This window comes from Pleurodeles waltl, chromosome 3_1, assembly GCF_031143425.1.
Source record: "Pleurodeles waltl isolate 20211129_DDA chromosome 3_1, aPleWal1.hap1.20221129, whole genome shotgun sequence".
NCBI classification, from domain to species: Eukaryota; Metazoa; Chordata; class Amphibia; order Caudata; family Salamandridae; genus Pleurodeles; species Pleurodeles waltl.
Window position 1 is genome coordinate 1,789,689,996 of NC_090440.1, and position 19,460 is coordinate 1,789,709,455.

Here is a 19,460-nt window from a genome sequence, read left to right on the forward strand (position 1 = left end):
CTTTGAGGTAGGGGTAGAGAGAGGGCTTCTTGGGGACCTAGGTCTGTATCTCTGGACTCGTTGGTCTGGTACAGGGCTTCCATTTTTAGGTCGCAGCTGTCTGGTTTGCTAAAGACATCTTGGGGGCATTCAGAAACCTGACCCAGGAACACACTCTGCTTGTTGTTTGCCATGGCTTTGTGGCTTGTAACTCACATTTCTGGCTTTCCATTTGCTGGCTATTTTTTAGGCTGTCCAGCTTGAGTAACCCTTGCCCAAAACCTATTTACACAATCCTTCCGAGTGCTCCCTTTTTGTAAACAGGCGTGTAAATCTTGTTTTTATCTCATCACATTTGCTGTGCATTCAAAGACTGATGCCAAATGTCGGGTGCTGTCTTCTGAGGGCGTTGTTTACTTTTCTTTCTCTAACTTTAAAGTGAGAGGGTTTATGTGACAATCTTGCTGGATACTGGGAGTAGGAAAGTGTTTTTTTAGCACACAACAATATTTAAATGAACTGAGCATTTTATTTTAGAATACATCAGAATTAGGAACACAAATGAAGCCATGTTTTTGTTATCACTGCAGTGTGTTGGAAACATATACTTTAATATGATCAAAACAAATCATTACACTGGGTGATGCAATTTCCACACATTTTAATCTGTGCACTGTATAGTTTTATTAGCAAAACTACATGTCTGTGCAAATGTAATGGTCATTTCAGTTGAACATTTGTTGTCTGTAATGGCAGTGTGCTACTACACCATGAATACGCCAATCCATGCCACTCAACACTACACTGCTGCACTCTACCATGCGCCACTCCACACCACTGCACTCTGCACCACTCTACGCCACTGCACTTTACGCCACTTCACGCTACATCTCTCTGCTCTACCCCGTATCACTCTACTCTATGCCAATGCACTCTCCGTCACACTAATCTACTCTCCACAACTCCACTCTATGCCACTGTACTCTACACTACTCTGCAACACACCACTCTACACCACTGCATTTAACTCTGTAACACTCAACTCTATGCCCCTGCACTGTATGCCATTCTACTGAATGCCACTCTAATCTACTCTGCACCTCTGCACTCTACACCACTTTACTCTTTGCCATTACACTCTATGCCACGCTACACAACTGCACTTTACTATGCACCACTCTACTCTACACCACTTCACTGTACTCTGAAACAATATACTCTACTGCTCTCTACACCACTCTATTCCACTCTGCGTAACTTCACTCTGAAACTGCAATTACACCACTCTACTCTTAACCACTGCACTGTGCCCCAATGCACACTACACAACTACACTCTGTCACTGCACTCTATGCCACTGCTCTCTACTCTGCATCATTGTACTCATCACCACTGCTCTCTAAGCCATTGTGCTCTACTCTACACCACTGCACACTGACAGTATACTCTGCAACACTGCACTCTCCACCACTGAACTCTACACCACTCTACCCTGCACTACTCCACTCTACGCTATTTCACTCTACGCCACTTCACTCTATGCTACTGCACTCTTCAGTATTATACTCTACTCTGCACCACTCTATGCTATTCTACTGTACACCACTACTCTGCACTCTACGCCACTGCATTCTATGCCATTCAACTCTACTCTGCGCCACTTCCCTCTGCATCCCTCAACTGTACGCCACTTCACTCCACTCTGTGCCCCTCTACTCTGCGCTACTCTATGCCACTCTATTCTGTGTCACTCTACTCTGCGTCAATCTACTCTTCACCCCTGCATTCTACTATGTACCACTCTAATCTATGCCACTGCATTCTACGATGCTGAATTCAATGCCACTGCACTCAGTATCAATGCACTTTACGCCACTATGCTTGGCAACACTGTACGCCAATGCACTCTACATCGGTCCACTCTACTCTGTGCCACTCCAGGGTATGCTACTGTACGTGTCTCCACACTATGCCACTTCAATGCATGACACTTTGCCCTCCACCTAATATTACTCTTTTCCACTCTTTGCCTGTCCACTCTCCGACACTCCATGCCACTCTCCTCTACGCCACTACCTTTTAGCCATGTTGAACAGCTGCCACCCTGCTGTACAACATGACTAAAAGACATTGCAAAAGCAATAGCTCTTGAATCAGCAAGACCTATTGGCTTTGCCAATGGTTCTTTTAAGATTGGCAGCAGCTAGGCAGAGCAATAGAGGCTCAGCAAGGCATAAGCTCAGTACTTTCCATGTGGAAACGAGCACTGGCTGCCCCATGGTCCACACGTATCTGCGGATGTAGGTTTTGCCCAAAGTTGAGTGGTCCTCCAGTCATATTTAGAGACGTTAGGCATTGGGAGATTAGCCCACCACCAATCAGTGCCAGCGCATCGCTAAAGTTTGAAATTCCAAAAAGAAGGTAGGGACTTATGGGCAGAATTACAAAGCATTTTTCCGGTCGCAAACGACAAATGCTTTTTCTGATGTACAAAAACGCAAAATGCAATTCGGTAACATTACCAAATAGCATTTTGCATTTGTGACTCAGCACGTGGAAGAGGAGTACTTAGTGCACCCCTTCCAGATGCTGAATCGGTGTGGTATGTATTACTGTTGTGCGGCCGATTTCAGGTCGCAAAACATTAATAATTGACCACCAGTTTAAAACTGGTGGTAATCCATTCGCAAGGGGGAAGGGCTCACCAAGGGACCCCTTCACATTTGAGAATGTAAACAATAACCACATTTTGGTTTGCCTACATTACTTTTATACTCACACAATACGTTTTCTATGTGCACAATTGTCTGCTTCCGATTCTGGGAATCAGGATCTGTGTGACAAATTTAAGTGCACAAGTGGAATTTATTGTCAAATAGCCAGGACCACAGATTTTTCAAAGTAGTAAACGTAGTGTTTGTGATGGGAAAATGGGTGTTGATAGTGGAGGAGCAGGGTGTAGTGCTGCCATTAAGAGGTTGGTAAGTAATGGTTTTTCCATTCAGTGTGCAATAAGAAATATGCTCCTTCAAGAAGTTAGATTAACCCAGAAAAAGTGCATTGAATGAATGGAAATGTGTTATCAAACTGCTAATAAAAATCTATTTAAAAAAGGAAAAATATTCTCCTGGTGCAAAAAAGATAAAAAGTGCTTGATATGCTAATGAGTACTCGGATTTTATGTGAATCCTCAAAAGACAGACTCGAATTATAGAAGGAAGCATACCATGAGTACTTTTTCAACCTTTAAGAGCAGATTTGTTGTTCCTTTCTTTTTTCGTTTTCCGGGTCTTGATAAGAGCCAACCATTTAGAGAGACATTTGTTCATAATTACCTAAATTATTCCTAAGGATTACATTTGAATTATAAAACCTCGGTGCCCTTGGAAGCAACATAAAACTATTAAACACGAAATTTATCTCGTGCCTTGTACTGCCATATTTTATGGAACTCAGTGGTCTTCGTTGGTACAGTGAAGCAAAGTGGAACATTTCGCCAGAAGATGGCAATACGAGCCAATGAATGTTTTGTTGAAGTAAAGACTGTGTTTAACTGTATGCCAAAATTCGAACAAAAACACCATTCACATTCCAAACACCAGCAGATGGTATGTTGTTCATAACATTCCCGAAACTTGGTTTCAAGCAAATGGCTCGTCCCTGTGTATTTGATGATGGAAATCAGAAAGTTAGAGATGCAATGAGCCCCTCGACAGACAGCGTGTCTATACCATTACTGTAGGTCTTGAGCACTGTGTTCTAAATATGCAGCGTTCGTCGTGACGTCTTTTTTTATTTTAGGTATTGTACATCCAGAGTATTTTTAGGTCAGACGGCGCAAGCGCTTTGACCTGTTGTAAATATTGTGGGATTTTAACCACGCCCACCTCATGGCTATCACTTTCATTCGTTCCTGGGCTTGCCTTTCAATAGTCACTTGATGTCATTGGTAAATGCTTTAAGTTTGTCCCACCTTGAAGCTGTTTTTGTCACTCCTTGCAGACTGCTCCTGTTACATGGATTATTGCACGGCTGCTGATGTACTTCAGTGTGGGCAAACTATTTTTTCTTTTGACTCTCCCCTTCGTGCTGTACAGTAGCCATGGCGCTCACTGCACGAACAGGCACAACCATGTGAACTCGATCGACGGTATTGGGGTGTTGGTCACATTGTTCGCAGTTACCTAGTAAGAGTCATTTCTTGTGGCTCTCCCCTTAAAACACTTGAAATTGGTAAATGCTTTACGAGTGGCGGCTCCTCCTCTAGGGTGGAGGAGTGTTACCCTTCCACCAGCAGCAGGAGCTGCAAATCTTTTATAGTAAAAATATAATAAACTTTGTTTATTATGTTTTTACTATAAAAGTGGATGGAGCCACAGATATGACGGGGACAGAGGGGGAGTGTGTGCACTCCCCCTCAATACTCATGTATGTTTGGCTGGGTGTCTCGGCCGGCCAAACATAAATGAGCAGTAGGGTCTCTCCAACCCAGCACTGCGTTGCCGGGCTGGAGAGAGTCTGCACAAGCTCCCAGTCTGCCTGGGAGCCCCCTGGCTGGGCGCTCCCAACCATTCCTGACGCTGCTTTAAACAGCATCAGGATTGGCTGCAGGGCAGGCTGGAAGCCTGTGACTGCAATGACTGAGGAGAGCAGATGGAGCGGCGCGGCGTGGATAACGGTAAGTTTTACTTTTATTTATACATTTTTTTACATTTTTTTTTGTCCCACTTTCCCTGCTACGCGCTGGCTCTTTTCCCTCCTGCGTGCCACGCCTGTGCTTTACATAAAACAGAAATCTTCAAAGCAAAAGTGGCCCTCCCGGTACAGCAGATTTAAATTAGGATACTTAATGGTAACATTTTCATTTTTTGTCTCAGAAACAGGAAGAAGGTAAATGAAAGTGCTTTAGTTATCTGCAGGGCCACTGGAATTATATGGAAGGAAAAGACGAAATTATGAGGCAGGGTTGACCAATTTATGTTGCAAGAATAGTCCAGTTATGAAATTACAATGCCAATTGCTCTAACTCAAACAAATGTGAGACCTATTGCATTGCAAATGCTTGTTAAAGTTTTATTGCGGGTGAACCCATGTGCTGTTTGACGTCAGCCTTTTGGACAAAGTGGTGTGGGTGAGCAACCTGGAATGTACGTGCAGACATTTACTCAAGAGACCTTGTGTATCTCCTATTTCCAGGAAACCATTCATTTACAAAATGGAAAGAGTAAACCATAACATGACACTTTTTAGAATAAGTAAGACACACAATCAGAAATATTGGAACAATCACTGGCTGTCAAGTGGTGCATGGAAGCAACGCCTTTCTTCAGCAATGATGTTTTGACCACATCTGTGCAAGATATTGCAACAGGGACGTCGACTCATCAAAATGTTAGGGGTAGCAGAAGTGATATCACATGCTCTTTGACTCTATACAACATCATATGCAGTGACACCACTTGACCTTTAACCCCTGATGACATTGGAGCAAGAGACAACATATGATCGTTAATAGCATGGAAAGCTAATGATGGTATTTACACTGTGCAAGCTAGCCACAGTCTCCAGTCAGCGCTGCACATCCTTCGATGGACTGTGATCTCGAACTGAGGCTTACAGTCGCCTATTTCAACATTTCAATCACAATTAATCCCATTTTGCTCCATAGTAAAAACAGAAAGGAGTAAATTTGCAAACCATGAAGGTTTATTAACAAATTAGTAAAGTTGCAATTTCCAAATGTCATAAATCAGTGGCAGTGGTGTAACGAAAATTAAGGGGGCCCTCTGCAAGGTTCATTGAGGGGCCCCTCTCTGGACTTAGGAGCTCTCTACTGTACTGAGGGGGTCCCCTGGACCTCTGTCCCCCTGCTCACGGGGACTGCAGGGGCCTATGTTACGCCACTGATCAGTGGTCACTTGAATACAGCATGTATGAATATAATCCAGGCAATTCAATTCAACAAATACAATTATGTTTTATGAAAGACAGCATATGCAAAGTGAGTTAAGATTCTGTTCCCATAAAGGAAACTCCCTTATGCTAAGCTAAGGTTGTGGGTAAACTGGAAAGTTTTGAAGCAGGTGGTGTCAGCACATATAGCATTGAAACTAGAACCATATGAAGGTTCCAATCAAGAAAAGGTGAAATGCACTTGCTTTAGAAAGAAAGTCTATGAGCAGAAACATAAGCATTGGGTCTCAAGAGAGGGAAAGGTATGTCCCCCTAGAAATCTCCTGAGTGACTAAAAAGCTCCACGCAGTTAAAACATGAAATTAAATCAGAGAGATATATTCTACAGGTTCCCACCAAGTAAGAACTATTAAAAATAGGTGCTACAAACATAATTGTTGTCAGTCTTTCTCTCGAATAATACAATGACTGGTTTGTCACCATCGTGGCCTTCGAAATATCTCACAAAGGAGTTTTCACCTCCTCTAACTCCCATCGTGTGCAGGTGCTAAGAATCATTGTCTAAACCAGTTAATTGCTACACTAAGGTCTTAAAACTAGGCTAAAAAACCATAACGTTTAATGGTGACTTTGGTGAATGAAACAGAATGACAGTTTTGCACACCAACCAAAAATGCAGTGTTGACTTTAATAAGGCGTCCGGCACCTAGACCTACTCATGATAGTGTTCAATATATATATATATATATATGCTAACTATAGTTAATTGAAAACATGTCACAAGTTTCACTAAATTTAAGTGTAAAATATAATGAGCACAAATATAAGTAATGGTTAAACATATTGCAATTTAATGTATCAATAAATGCAAATTAATTCTAGAAACAATTTGTGTCCTCAGTTGTGACTCTAGTGTTACTACACAAAGTGACACCATGACATCACTCCACCTTTGACCCATAGGAGATCACAGGAAATGGCATCATGGAAGTGGATAAACAAGTAGTAGATTAATTTCACTGTCCACATAGAAGTTACAGTAAAATAAATTCCATTAGTCCAATCCTACACATTATTTCCTATGTAGTGCAAGGATCAGTGTTCTTTGAATCATTACTAAGATACATATGAAATGCCAGAACTGATAAAATCATGGCTAAGAGAGGGCGAGGGGCTGCAGTTCGAGGTACAATTCGGCCCCAGGGCCCAGTCTGTCTCCTCCAGCACTACAAGGAGGGTGCAGACAATGCTCCCCCCAGAAAGTCCACAGTCTCCCCACCATCCTATAACCCCTCTCCGTTCCCTAGCCAAACCACCCCAATCCACACTGACCCGCCTGCTGACACTTACCACTTACATGGAGCAGGTGATAAACATCAGCAATAAACTTCCCAGAACCAGGAAAAATATTCCTTAAAGGACCCCTGTAATTTTGGGCCCTGTTGATTATTTTCCATTCCTGGGAATTTATCTAAAACTCCTGTTACTTCAGAAGGATATACCAGACAAAATCATTCATTTTGGCCCTGTATCTCTCTGCATAATTAACAAGGAACCCTGAGTGGGGCTGTAGATGTATGTGTCCCAATAGGTCATATTTAAAGTCCTGGAAAATAGGTTATGGTGTACTTCTAGTCTCATTTTGAAAGTTCCATTCCTATGTGTCAACCTACAATGCACATCCTATGGCCCTCATACAGGCTGGACACATGGATACAGAATTGCCACCATCGGCAGGGTGTTTGTGACATAGCCAGCATGTTATAAGTTACACCATAAAAAAAATAATAATAATAATAATAATATATATAAATACACACAAACACACACACACACACACACACTCACTCATTGCTCATTGTGGGCTTTTAAGCCTAAACGTATAACAGTAAAAAGTGAAACTTCAAATTGCAGAATGCAAGTAGCAGACAATATCATGTGGCATACACCCTTTGCAAACCATGTAGGGGAGAAATAAACGACGCCTGGAACAATAGGGAAGAATAAGCCCCCATCTGAGAAAAAATATTTCTGTCAAAGAAAGAGGTGAGCCAGAGTAAAAACATTTAAATCTGACTCTATGTAAGTACGAGAGAGAGAAGGGGAGGCTGCCACAACAACAGGGACTGGAAACCAGTGAATAAGCAAATGGAAACTACTTCTCTTTGCCACTACATGCATTCAAAGGAGTAAATAGTTTGCCCTGTGCAAAAAAAAAAAAAAGTATTTTTTAAAGAATTGTTCAGTGAACCTTCCAGTGATAGTGTTACGAAATTACTGTAATACTTGTGATTCTAGTCCAGTTCAGTTCAGCAGCAGTAATCGCAGTCCGCAGTCCACACGTCCTCATATTTGGTGGTACTAAGCTAGAGGGGCTTTCAAAGTATGTTTCTTGGTAACTGTACGAAAGTACCCTCTTTTTGGCATGGTTACCCCCACTTTTTGCCTACTGTCAATGTGTTTTGACTGTTTTTCACTGCGATCCTCCTAACGAGGACCTTGGTGATTGGTGACTGGGCGTGGTTGGTATCAAACATGTCGGAATCATACCCTAACACTGTTGCCAGTATTGGTTGTATGATTCCATGCCCTTTGGGGGCTCCTTAGAGGACCCCCAGCATTGCTCCTACCGGTCTTCTGAGGGGTTTCCGGGCAGTCCACGCTGCTGCCACCCCTCAGACAGGTTTCTGCCTTCCTGCTCTGGCACGAAACTGGACAAAGTAAAGGGAAGTCTACTTGATTCTGCCATCTTGAATCCAAGGTGGGCAGATGCCCCTGGGACCATCTGAGTGGCCAGGTCAGATAGGTGACGTCACAGCCCCCTCCTGATAGGTGGTCACCCTGCTAGGTGGCCAGTTCCCCTTCCTGGCCTATGTAGGGTCTTCCTCTTGGGTGGGTTCTCAGATTTGATGTGCAAGATTCCAGAAGGACTCCTTTGCATCGTTTACTTCATCTTCTGGTCACTGGGACTGCAACTGCACTATCTGGGAACTGACAGTCTGCAACTACAGCGATGACTCTGCTCTGCAACATTGTTTCTCCTGCTCATTCCAGCAACTGCAACATTTCCCCAACTGTGGATCCTCTGAGGGCGGCGAGTCACTCCCCTACATCTGGAGGCACCAACTGCAATGACTGCTGTGTGGGTCTGCCCTCTTGGAACTGCATGGATCCTGCATCACAGGTGGTGGTCTGGAGTGGTCCCCTTGGTCCTCTCTGCCAGCTGTCCAACTTGGGAGACGGTAAGCCCTTGCCTCTCCTTGCAGGACAGTACCCCTGTGCACCGTGACTCTTGCAGCTACAAAGGCTTAATTGTTCCACCACCAAGGGATCTTCATCTCTGTGTAGCCCCGGCCCCCAGAACCCCTTCTTGCAAAGCACAGTCTCCTGCATGCTGCTCCAGCAATGTGAAGCACACCTGCAGGTGTGCAGAGTGGGCCTCACTGCGACTCCTGTGCCTGCTGCCAGTGGGTTGCTTGTGGGGGTTGCCTCCTCTTCTTGTGACTCTCCCAGCTGCTGAGAGTCATCCCGGACTCTCCTCTATGGGTCGAGTCCCCTGGACCTTGCTGGTCCTCTTCAGCCTCGCAAAACTTCTTTTGTCTCTTGCATTTGCCAAGGCTTGATGGTGGTTTTCCAGCATCACTCCTAGGACTCCTCTTGGGCTCCTTTGCTGCACTGCTGACCTTCTTCGTCCACCGTGGACCGGGTTCTGCATCCACAGAAGGGTGATTAGTGGCTCCTGCCACAACTGGACACTTCATTTCGAACTGGACTTGGTCCCCTTCCTTTGCAGGTCCTCTTCTGTCAGGATCCACCTTTCAGTTCTTCCAGTCTTGGTTGAGTCTTGCATAATCCTTTTCCAAAGTCCTCCTGTTGGTTTTGGGGAAACCAGGTACTTACCTCTTTTCTCTCCTGGTCGCTGGGAGTCACTCTGGTACTCACCTCTTGGGGTTCCTAGTTCCTCCACCTCCCCTCTACTGAATCCATTTCCTTGGTTGGGAGACTGCCTTTCACATTCCACTTTATTTTAGTATATGTTTTGGCCCTCCCCTAGGACCCTCGGTATTTGCTGTTACTTTTACCAATGCTTATTGCTTTCTATGCTGTTTATTGATTGCTAATGTTTATATATTAGTGGGGTTACTCACCTCCATTAGGGGGATTTACTCCAGTATTCTAGTATTTGTGTTGCTATAATAAAGTACCTTTATTTTTGTAACACTGTGTGGTTCTTTCATGTGTGAGAGTGCCGTGTGACTACAGGGAGTGCAGAATTATTAGGCAAATGAGTATTTTGACCACATCATCCTCTTCATGCATGTTGTCTTACTCCAAGCTGTATAGGCTCGAAAGCCTACTACCAATTAAGCATATTAGGTGATGTGCATCTCTGTAATGAGAAGGGGTGTGGTCTAATGACATCAATACCCTATATCAGGTGTGCATAATTATTAGGCAACTTCCTTTCCTTTGGCAAAATGGGTCAAAAGAAGGACTTAACAGGCTCAGAAAAGTCAAAAATAGTGAGATATCTTGCAGAGGGATGCAGCACTCTTAAAATTGCAAAGCTTCTGAAGCGTGATCATCGAACAATCAAGCGTTTCATTCAAAATAGTCAACAGGGTCGCAAGAAGCGTGTGGAAAAACCAAGGCGCAAAATAACTGCCCATGAACTGAGAAAAGTCAAGCATGCAGCTGCCACGATGCCACTTGCCACCAGTTTGGCCGTATTTCAGAGCTGCAACATCACTGGAGTGCCCAAAAGCACAAGGTGTGCAATACTCAGAGACATGGCCAAGGTAAGAAAGGCTGAAAGATGACCACCACTGAACAAGACACACAAGCTGAAACGTCAAGACTGGGCCAAGAAATATCTCAAGACTGATTTTTCTAAGGTTTTATGGACTGATAAAATGAGAGTGAGTCTTGATGGGCCAGATGCATGGGCCCGTGGCTGGATTGGTAAAGGGCAGAGAGCTCCAGTCCGACTCAGACGCCAGCAAGGTGGAGGTGGAGTACTGGTTTGGGCTGGTATCATCAAAGATGAGCTAGTGGGGCCTTTTCGGGTTGAGGATGGAGTCAAGCTCAACTCCCAGTCCTACTGCCAGTTCCTGGAAGACACCTTCTTCAAGCAGTGGTACAGGAAGAAGTCTGCATCCTTCAAGAAAAACATGATTTTCATGCAGGACAATGCTCCATCACACGCGTCCAAGTACTCCACAGCGTGGCTGGCAAGAAAGGGTATAAAAGAAGGAAATCTAATGACATGGCCTCCTTGTTCACCTGATCTGAACCCCATTGAGAACCTGTGGTCCATCATCAAATGTGAGATTTACAAGGAGGGAAAACAGTACACCTCTCTGAACAGTGTCTGGGAGGCTGTGGTTGCTGCTGCACGCAATGTTGATGGTGAACAGATCAAAACACTGACAGAATCCATGGATGGCAGGCTTTTGAGTGTCCTTGCAAAGAAAGGTGGCTATATTGGTCACTGATTTGTTTTTGTTTTGTTTTTGAATGTCAGAAATGTATATTTGTGAATGTTGAGATGTTATATTGGTTTCACTGGTAATAATAAATAATTGAAATGGGTATATATTTGTTTTTTGTTAAGTTGCCTAATAATTATGCACAGTAATAGTCACCTGCACACACAGATATCCCCCTAACATAGCTAAAACTAAAAACAAACTAAAAACTACTTCCAAAAATATTCAGCTTTGATATTTATGAGTTTTTTGGGTTCATTGAGAACATGGTTGTTGTTCAATAATAAAATTAATCCTCAAAAATACAACTTGCCTAATAATTCTGCACTCCCTGTATAGTGGTGTTGCATAAGCTTTACATGTCTCCTAGAAAAGTCTTGGCTGCTCATCCACAACTATGTCTAGAGAGCCCTGGCTTCCAAGACACTGCCTACACTTCAGTAATGGGGGATACCTGGACCTGGTATAAGGTGATAACACCATAGGTGCTCAGCACACATCAGGCCAGCTTCCTACAGAAACCCCTTGTTTAATCAGTACAAATTAAAACAGTTCCATTTTGAACTGTGCTCTATCTCTAGCAATAGCATAACAGCCACATCCTGAAGGAAGAATGAAACAACCTGCAATCATTGTGATCTCTCTGGATATCAGAACACTAAATAGCAACCTGATTCCCAGAGCACCAAAATTCCCAACAGATGTATAAACATACCTTTAACAAGTCAAAATCAGTCATCTAGTTCATAGCAGTTGCTAATGCCCTGGGAGCAAACTCCAATGACTGGTATTTTCCCCATATCCAACCATTAATGTGAGACAAACATAGATGAATTGCCCAGGTGGCTACGTTACAAATGTCTGTAATTAAGGCTCCACAAGCTACTATCCATGATGATGCACATTCCCAATTAAGACCTGCAATGTGCCACCACTAGTAAAGGTTTATCCTAAGCATAGGCCATAAAATTGAAAGATTTAAACGAGCTACTCAAAGTCACAATTGGAGCTTTTTGTCCATGTTAAAACATACCAGAATTGACTAACTGATTCTCACACTGCCTATAATCATGTGTTCTTGAAAAGGAGATCTTGACTCACCTCAGAACATCAGGTGCATGCAGGGGCTCCCTTTCAAGGAGTAGAAGGCACTGGAAATAAGGAAAGATAGCTTATTTCCTGCTCCCGATGAAAGACATCGCCTTAAGACAGAACCCTGGACCTACCTCAAGAATCAATCTATCTGGGAAAAGTCTCAAATAGGGAGGTCAAATGCTAAATGAACCAAACTAACCCAACCTATAAGCTGATGTTGCAGGTACCAACAAAGAAAACCTTCAGTCTGAGATGTTTCACATCAGCAAGGGCATCAAAGGGTTGGGACCAGATAGCCTTAAATACCAACAGGAGATCCCAGGAAGGAACTGTTTGCTTAACTAATGGTCTAATAAATGAAAATCCTTTTTAATAGTCTATTGTCTTAGGAATCCATTTCATGAATAGCACTTACCGCTCTAATTGTTTTTTATTGATGCTCACTGGATCTTTAGAACAACAACTGCAAAACCCTTATTGAATTAATCCTGAAGAAAATAAAGTATCCTCCTCAAGTGATAGTCTGAAGGATTCAAAGATTTATCCTAGGGCCTAGTAGTAGTTAGCCTTCTAGACTTCTGCAGAGATTAAGCTACAATTTAGGAGAGACCCACCATCTTCAAACACCTCCTCTCATCAGTCATGCTGTCTGTCTTGTCCTTAGACACACAGCTAAGGGATCCAACAGGGCATTGATGTACTGGAAGGAGCCATTCTGGCAATGTGGATGTCATTCTGAATAATGGGAACCAGCCTATCTTGGCCGAAAGGGGGATACCAAAATCAAAACTACCTTCTCCTGCCTAAGGAGAGCTGCCAACTTGGTGAATATTGGAAAGGGAGGAAAGATATACAAGCGTATAGGGGGGCAATGGATTGTTAAAGCAAACATTCCCCAACAACCCTCTTCCTGAAACCTGAAAAGGAACTTGGGGAACATATAATTCTCTGCACTGGTGAAAAGATCTAATTATTGTATTCCAAACTTTAACATATTCCCCCGCATATATGAGGGACTAGACCGAAATCATGGGAAGGAGGAAAAACTCTGCTTGATTTGGCTGCTAAAACATTATCTTTTCCCCCAGTGTGGCCTGCTGACAGAGATTAGATAATGCTCCACTCAACTGACTATATGATATGTTAATTCTGCTAGAGATTGAGTATCTATTCTTGACTGCTTGTTGAAAAAGGGCTTTGTCACTATGTGATCTGTTCTACTAACACCACTTGATTTTGTGGGAGCTGAGAAAATTAGAAAACTACAAGAAAAAACACTTTCAACACCTTCCAATTCGAAGAGTGGATGCACTTCTCTGGAATCATCTCCCTGAATTACTTGGTGTCCAAGATTTGCACCCTACTCTCCTCTACTCTGCTCGCATCTATAGTTAGAATCAAAGGAAGATGCATGCATAGCTAAGGTAATTACAATGGCTATGTTTGTGGAATTAATCCACCATTGCAATTGCTCCTAAATCTAGTTTGTTACTGGTACCAGATGCTCTAGGTTCTGTTGTGCCAAATTCCAATGTTCTAGAAGGTGACAAATGAAAGGACTCAAGTGGAAACGAGCTCAAAGTACCACAAAAAAACACAATGCCTGTAATGTGGAAATGAAGATAAAGAACAGAAAGATAAACACTTTTGTAGAATACTTTCAGAGAGGTTCATTCTGCAAAAGAGAAATCCAAAAACTACGACATGGATGTCCCGCCCTAAATCCCTGTCTAGCCTTCACTTATCCCCTCCTTACACTTTCCATTAAGCAGTAATTTTATGACGACTCCCCCATCCTTCCCACATTTACAACAAAAATGTATGTGTACATGTGCTGCGACTCTGCACTAAAGGGGGGATATCTCTGTACAGAAAAGACAGGATAGACTTAGACATCTGCATGTGTATTTATGACTAGCATTTTGTCAAACCCGAGTAGTACTATTGTAGTACTACTAAATGTACTACAAAATGCAGTTTGTGAGTAGACGTCCATGTGATTGATCAGAAACCTATGATCCATCACAAACCAATAATTACGTTCCTGAAGAATGGCCTCTGAAGATGAGTGGACTATCCATTAGTCAAGGGAAGGATGAACAAAACTCCCTCTGCTGTGAAAAAGAGCTATTGTTGTTAACCCTTTCATGAATACTCTTGCAGAGGATGTTAAGTCAAAGGTGAGATCTCTGAATTGCCAGTGTTGAGAATGCTGGTATGACAGTCAGCACCCTTGACATCTAATGCCATCGTCCATTTGCCTTTAATGGCATAATTCACTCTGTTTCAATTTTGAATTGAGTCATCCACAAAAACTGATTCAGGTTCTTCAGACTGATTATCCTCCTGAAGTCCCCTGATGATGATTTTTGACCCAGACACTCAGTGGAATAAAACGGTTGCTTTTCTTGAGATTTTGGAACAGGACAGGTTGATTTCGTTGTTAGCAGACCTAGGTTCTCCAGAGTGAAAGCTTGATGCTTTACTGGATCAGGAGCATAGGAACGATGAACTGGAGATGAGTCTGGAAGGTCTTCTTGGACTCCAAAGAATATCCAACTATTATCCTTGTTCTGTTATTTGCAGTACCCAAATGTCCAAAACAGCTTCCTGAGAATTTGATAAAAATATGAAAAGCAGCCCATGCAGGGTCTCCATAACATGTTTCTTAGGTTTTAGAGGAGGAAGTGTAGTGCTCAGGCCTCTAAATGTAAAGTGATTATTACAATTATTCAGTGCAGTCTGGAATTAGAAACCTCTTTGATTTGATACCTACTTTTTGATGGTCTGCACAGAGGATCAGGCTTCATCCGAGTTTTAAATAATCTGGCATATTTATGATTCTACAATGCCCTGCTAAGCATATTCTTAAGCCTATCCCCAAACAGGCAGCTACCAGAGAACAGTAAATGGGGTAGACCAGCCTCCTAGGCCCCTTCTGCTTTCCAATCTCTAAGATGAATATGGCAATGGACTGAAATACTGGAGACTGTGGAGAAGGCAGTGGCCTTCATTATATCACAAGTGAAATCTGAGTGGAATCTTGGATGAATTTTCATGTGTGATAGTAGCTAAGAACAACCTCTCCCTCCTGAATAGCCTCTGTGATGGCATGAAAATCCTTAACAGTTAGCTGAAATGCATAAACCATACAAACAGCTGTCCTCACAGCACGGTTTACACCACAAAACTGCTTCTTTGGGGAAGTGTCCACCTTAAAAGCCACAAGATCCGCTACTGTCACCTCCTCCAAAATAAATGTGGAAAACGCAGTCACATTTGCCAGCATTAGATCTGCTTTAATTGACTAAGGCAGCTCCATGCCCTCCATGGCCAAAGGATACATACTTGTCAGAAATTTTGGAAGCTCAGCCTTTTCCAGATTAATTAGCTCTTTATGAAGCTGATCCATTATTTCTTTATTCCAAAACAAGAAGTGGCTGAAATTGTAACTGTTGGAAAAGTCCAGAATGTATTCCAGGCATTTAATTTTCCATGGGAATCTGAAAAGCATAGTCAGGCTCTGATTTTTTAATGAATTTGGTCATTGGAGTGGGATCAGGCACCTGAGAATCTTTGTCATACTCCGGCAAAGGCCAAAATGACACAAAAATGGCGATGAAATATTCAAAGTAAAGGATGTATCAGAAGAATGCGAATAAAGACTGACAGCACCCTTCCTTAGATTTCTGAAGACACACAGTCAAGAAAGAAACCAGGTACTGCATTTGTTCATTAAATAATTTAAACCTAGAGGGAGGAGAAAGAGGAACAGTGCCTTGTTTCTTACCCACCTTCTTATCATTATTGTCCTTAGAGCAGTGATGTCTCTTTGTGGAGTGATTTTTGTGTTGCATTATGAATTACAGCAAGGACACAGTTAGGAATTCTTAAATATCTTAAAATAGGAACTAAAGGTGTCCAGGTTAATGCCCCCAAGGACTTATTTCCCTTCCTTTTTTAGGGTCCAGCGCAAAGTGCTCTTTCCCTGGTGTAATCTCTCTGTGGGCTTTTAACCCCACCCACGTCACACACATCAGTTTTGTTGGTTCCTGGGCTTGCCTTTTAAAATTCGCTTGATTTAATTAGTGAAAGGCAAGCATATGTCATGACTTTTCCGGTGTTTAGCCCACCTCGAGCACACCTGCCAACTACTGAAAACATACGAGGTTCCGTGTTTTCGGTATGGTGATCTCGCTGGGCAGTAGTCAAGCACTTTGCATGACATCGACCCTGTTACATGGATAGTTGCACTTTTGCCAATATGTTTCACTTCGAGCAAACTGTTTTACTTTTCATTTTCACTTTGTGGCAAGGAAAGTCCGGTTAGGAGTTTTCAACGCTAGTAGCTTTAACTCGAGTAAACGCGAGACCCATTGCATTACAAATGCTTGTTCTTATTTTTGTTTTTTTAAGAACACGGAAACAAAAAAGCAGCCAACCCATTCAGATCCCATTTCGTTACTCATTTTCTCCTTAAAATATCATATGATTATCAACAGTTCTTTTTTTAACTTCTATCCCTTCTCTTTAAACAAAAAACAATACAGGAGGGAACAATAAAAAAAAGAAAAATTCTCCCTCCAGAGGGTCAGTATCGAACCGCCCCTGTCAGAAAGCGAGAACTTAACAAATGAAGTACCGGCCTTGCAGCTTTAAATACAAGAAAAGAAAGATAGATGCAGCCGTTTATAATGTCCAGGGCTTCTACCTCTTAACAATACGGAGAGACGTCCGTGCTGAGCATCGACAGGGGAGAAGAAGCGAATTCCCAGACAGGCCTAGAGAAGGAAGAGGAACGGAGACGCGGAAGCAAGAAATCCACAGCTATTCTCTTATTGAAAACAGCACACCAGACCAGAACACGTTCACAGAAAGAGGTGAATAAACCCGCGGGAAAGATCACTGAATAAAGAATGTTGGGTTGTAGGCATAAAATAAACAGCCCGGAGGGCGAACCTCAGTAACAACACGTTTTATTCTTGAAAATGCTGTTGTTCCTCACACATTAATACCCATTGTTACGTAAACCCCTTCCAGGCGCCAAAGGATGCACAACTTCAGCACGGTGAGCAACTCAACAGAAATATAAAACATAAACAAGATAAGGCAGCACTACCCTTTCAAACAAAACTGTCACCAGAGTGAACTCTTCCTCAGCTCCTTCTAGAAAGCACAGCAAGCTGTCCTGCTTACCAAGGGGTGAAGAGAGAGCCTAGAACTTACCACAGAAAGTTCAGCAATCATAGGGCTTTCCTTAAGCTCCACAGGTAAATTGCTGGATCTTCTAATCTGATGATTGTCTGTGGATGCCAAGTAAGAATCTTAGGGCCTCATTATGACCCTGGCGGGCGGCGGAGGCCGCCCGCCAGGATCCCGCCCTCCAAATTACTGCGCCGCGGTCAAAAGACCGCGGCGGGTATTACGAGTTTTCCCCTGGGCTGGCGGGCGGTTCCAGTTAAACCGCCCGCCAGCCCAGGGGAAAACGACCTTCCCACGAGGATGCCGGCTCGTAATCGAGCCGGCGGAGTGGGAAGGTGCGACGGGTGCTACTGCACCCGTCGCGTATTTCACTGTCTGCAAGGCAGACAGTGAAATACATTTTGGGGCCCTCTTACGGGGGCCCCTGCCGTGCCCATGCCATTGGCATGGGCACGGCAGGGGCCCCCAGGGGCCCCGCGACCCCCCCTACCGCCATCCTGTTCATGGCGGCTTTCCCGCCATGAACTGGATGGCGGTAGGGGGGGTCAGAATCCTCATGGCTGCGGAGCGCGCTCCGCAGCCATGGAGGATTCCAATGAGCAGCGGAAAGTCAGCGGGAGACCGCTGACTTTCCGCTTCTGACCGCGGCTGAACCGCCGCGGTCAGAATGCTCATTGGAGCACCGCCAGCCTGTCGGCGGTGCTCCCGTGGTCGGTGGCCCTGGCGGCCACCGGCCGCCAGGGTCAGAATGACCCTCTTAATGTCTTATGATGTTATCTGTTTGCCCCCAAATCATCCTGCAGCCTTCTAGGCCTTCCTGACTCATGTTGTTGCTTAAGGAGTGCATTTTTAGTTTTTTTTTTCATGTGCAATTCCCAGTCCATTTTACCCCCACCCTCCCTTGGTTCCACCCACCTGTGGGGGCATCATACTGCTCCCACCCCCACAACAAGGAGCTCTCTGAGGGATCAAAACAAACCTCCCATTCTTGATGCCCCATTCCCTAGCGATGATAGGTTGATATAGGAGGGCTTCGGGTAATCCTAATTAAATCAATAGTGTGAACCTGAATCCTAGCTCAAAAATGGTAATAAGTAGAAACAGTCTTTTAGTGCTGGCACTGTAAAGTATTTAGAGCCGAATATTGATTATTGTCATTCATTCATTCATTATCAGGTAGGTCACTCCTAGTCCGTGATTCCAAAAGGTACAGATGGGAGAAAATCTCGTATGATTATCAGGAAGACTGTTTAGTGACGGTGGACCTGAGTTCCTGCAGCTTGGAATAGCAGGATCAGTTGTTATTCCAATGACTCCCTTTTGAATACGCTTTGCTCTTTGAAATGGAAAGCAATGTGGCCCTGGTTACTAACACTTTTTATGTCCCACTTTTGTAAATTGGGATTGTAAAATTTACTGTGAGTAATGGTTATACCGTAGCCATGAATGACATCATGGCTTGTAATACGGTTGCATCAGCAGACGATGTGACCTGATGTGCTGTGTGATCCCAGCCCATTTCAATAAGGTTGTCATATTCTTCATTCCCTCTACTCGCCTGTATCAATAGAGGGTAATCCTAAAAATAGATGATTTCCACCCGCTTTGTGCTTGTCCACCCCAGTTCAGCCTGTGTGTATCAAGATTGTCTGAGTTCACACTCTGAGTCTGACCTTGGTTCCTAGTTTAGGAAAGGTAGGACCACCACAATTAGTTCAACGAGTAGCTGGCATATTCAAAATGGTAACACATAATGTTAAATGAAAGCAAGACAGGAAAGCA

The 19,460-nt window shown here is 43.5% G+C and overlaps 1 protein-coding gene across 2 annotated transcripts in view; it reads left to right on the forward strand.

Annotated features, from left to right (window-relative positions):
* The window catches only part of DNAH7 (dynein axonemal heavy chain 7), a 1,158,398-nt gene that overhangs the window by 306,356 nt on the left and 832,582 nt on the right, over positions 1 to 19,460 (forward strand). The gene's annotated exons all lie outside the window — the stretch shown is intronic.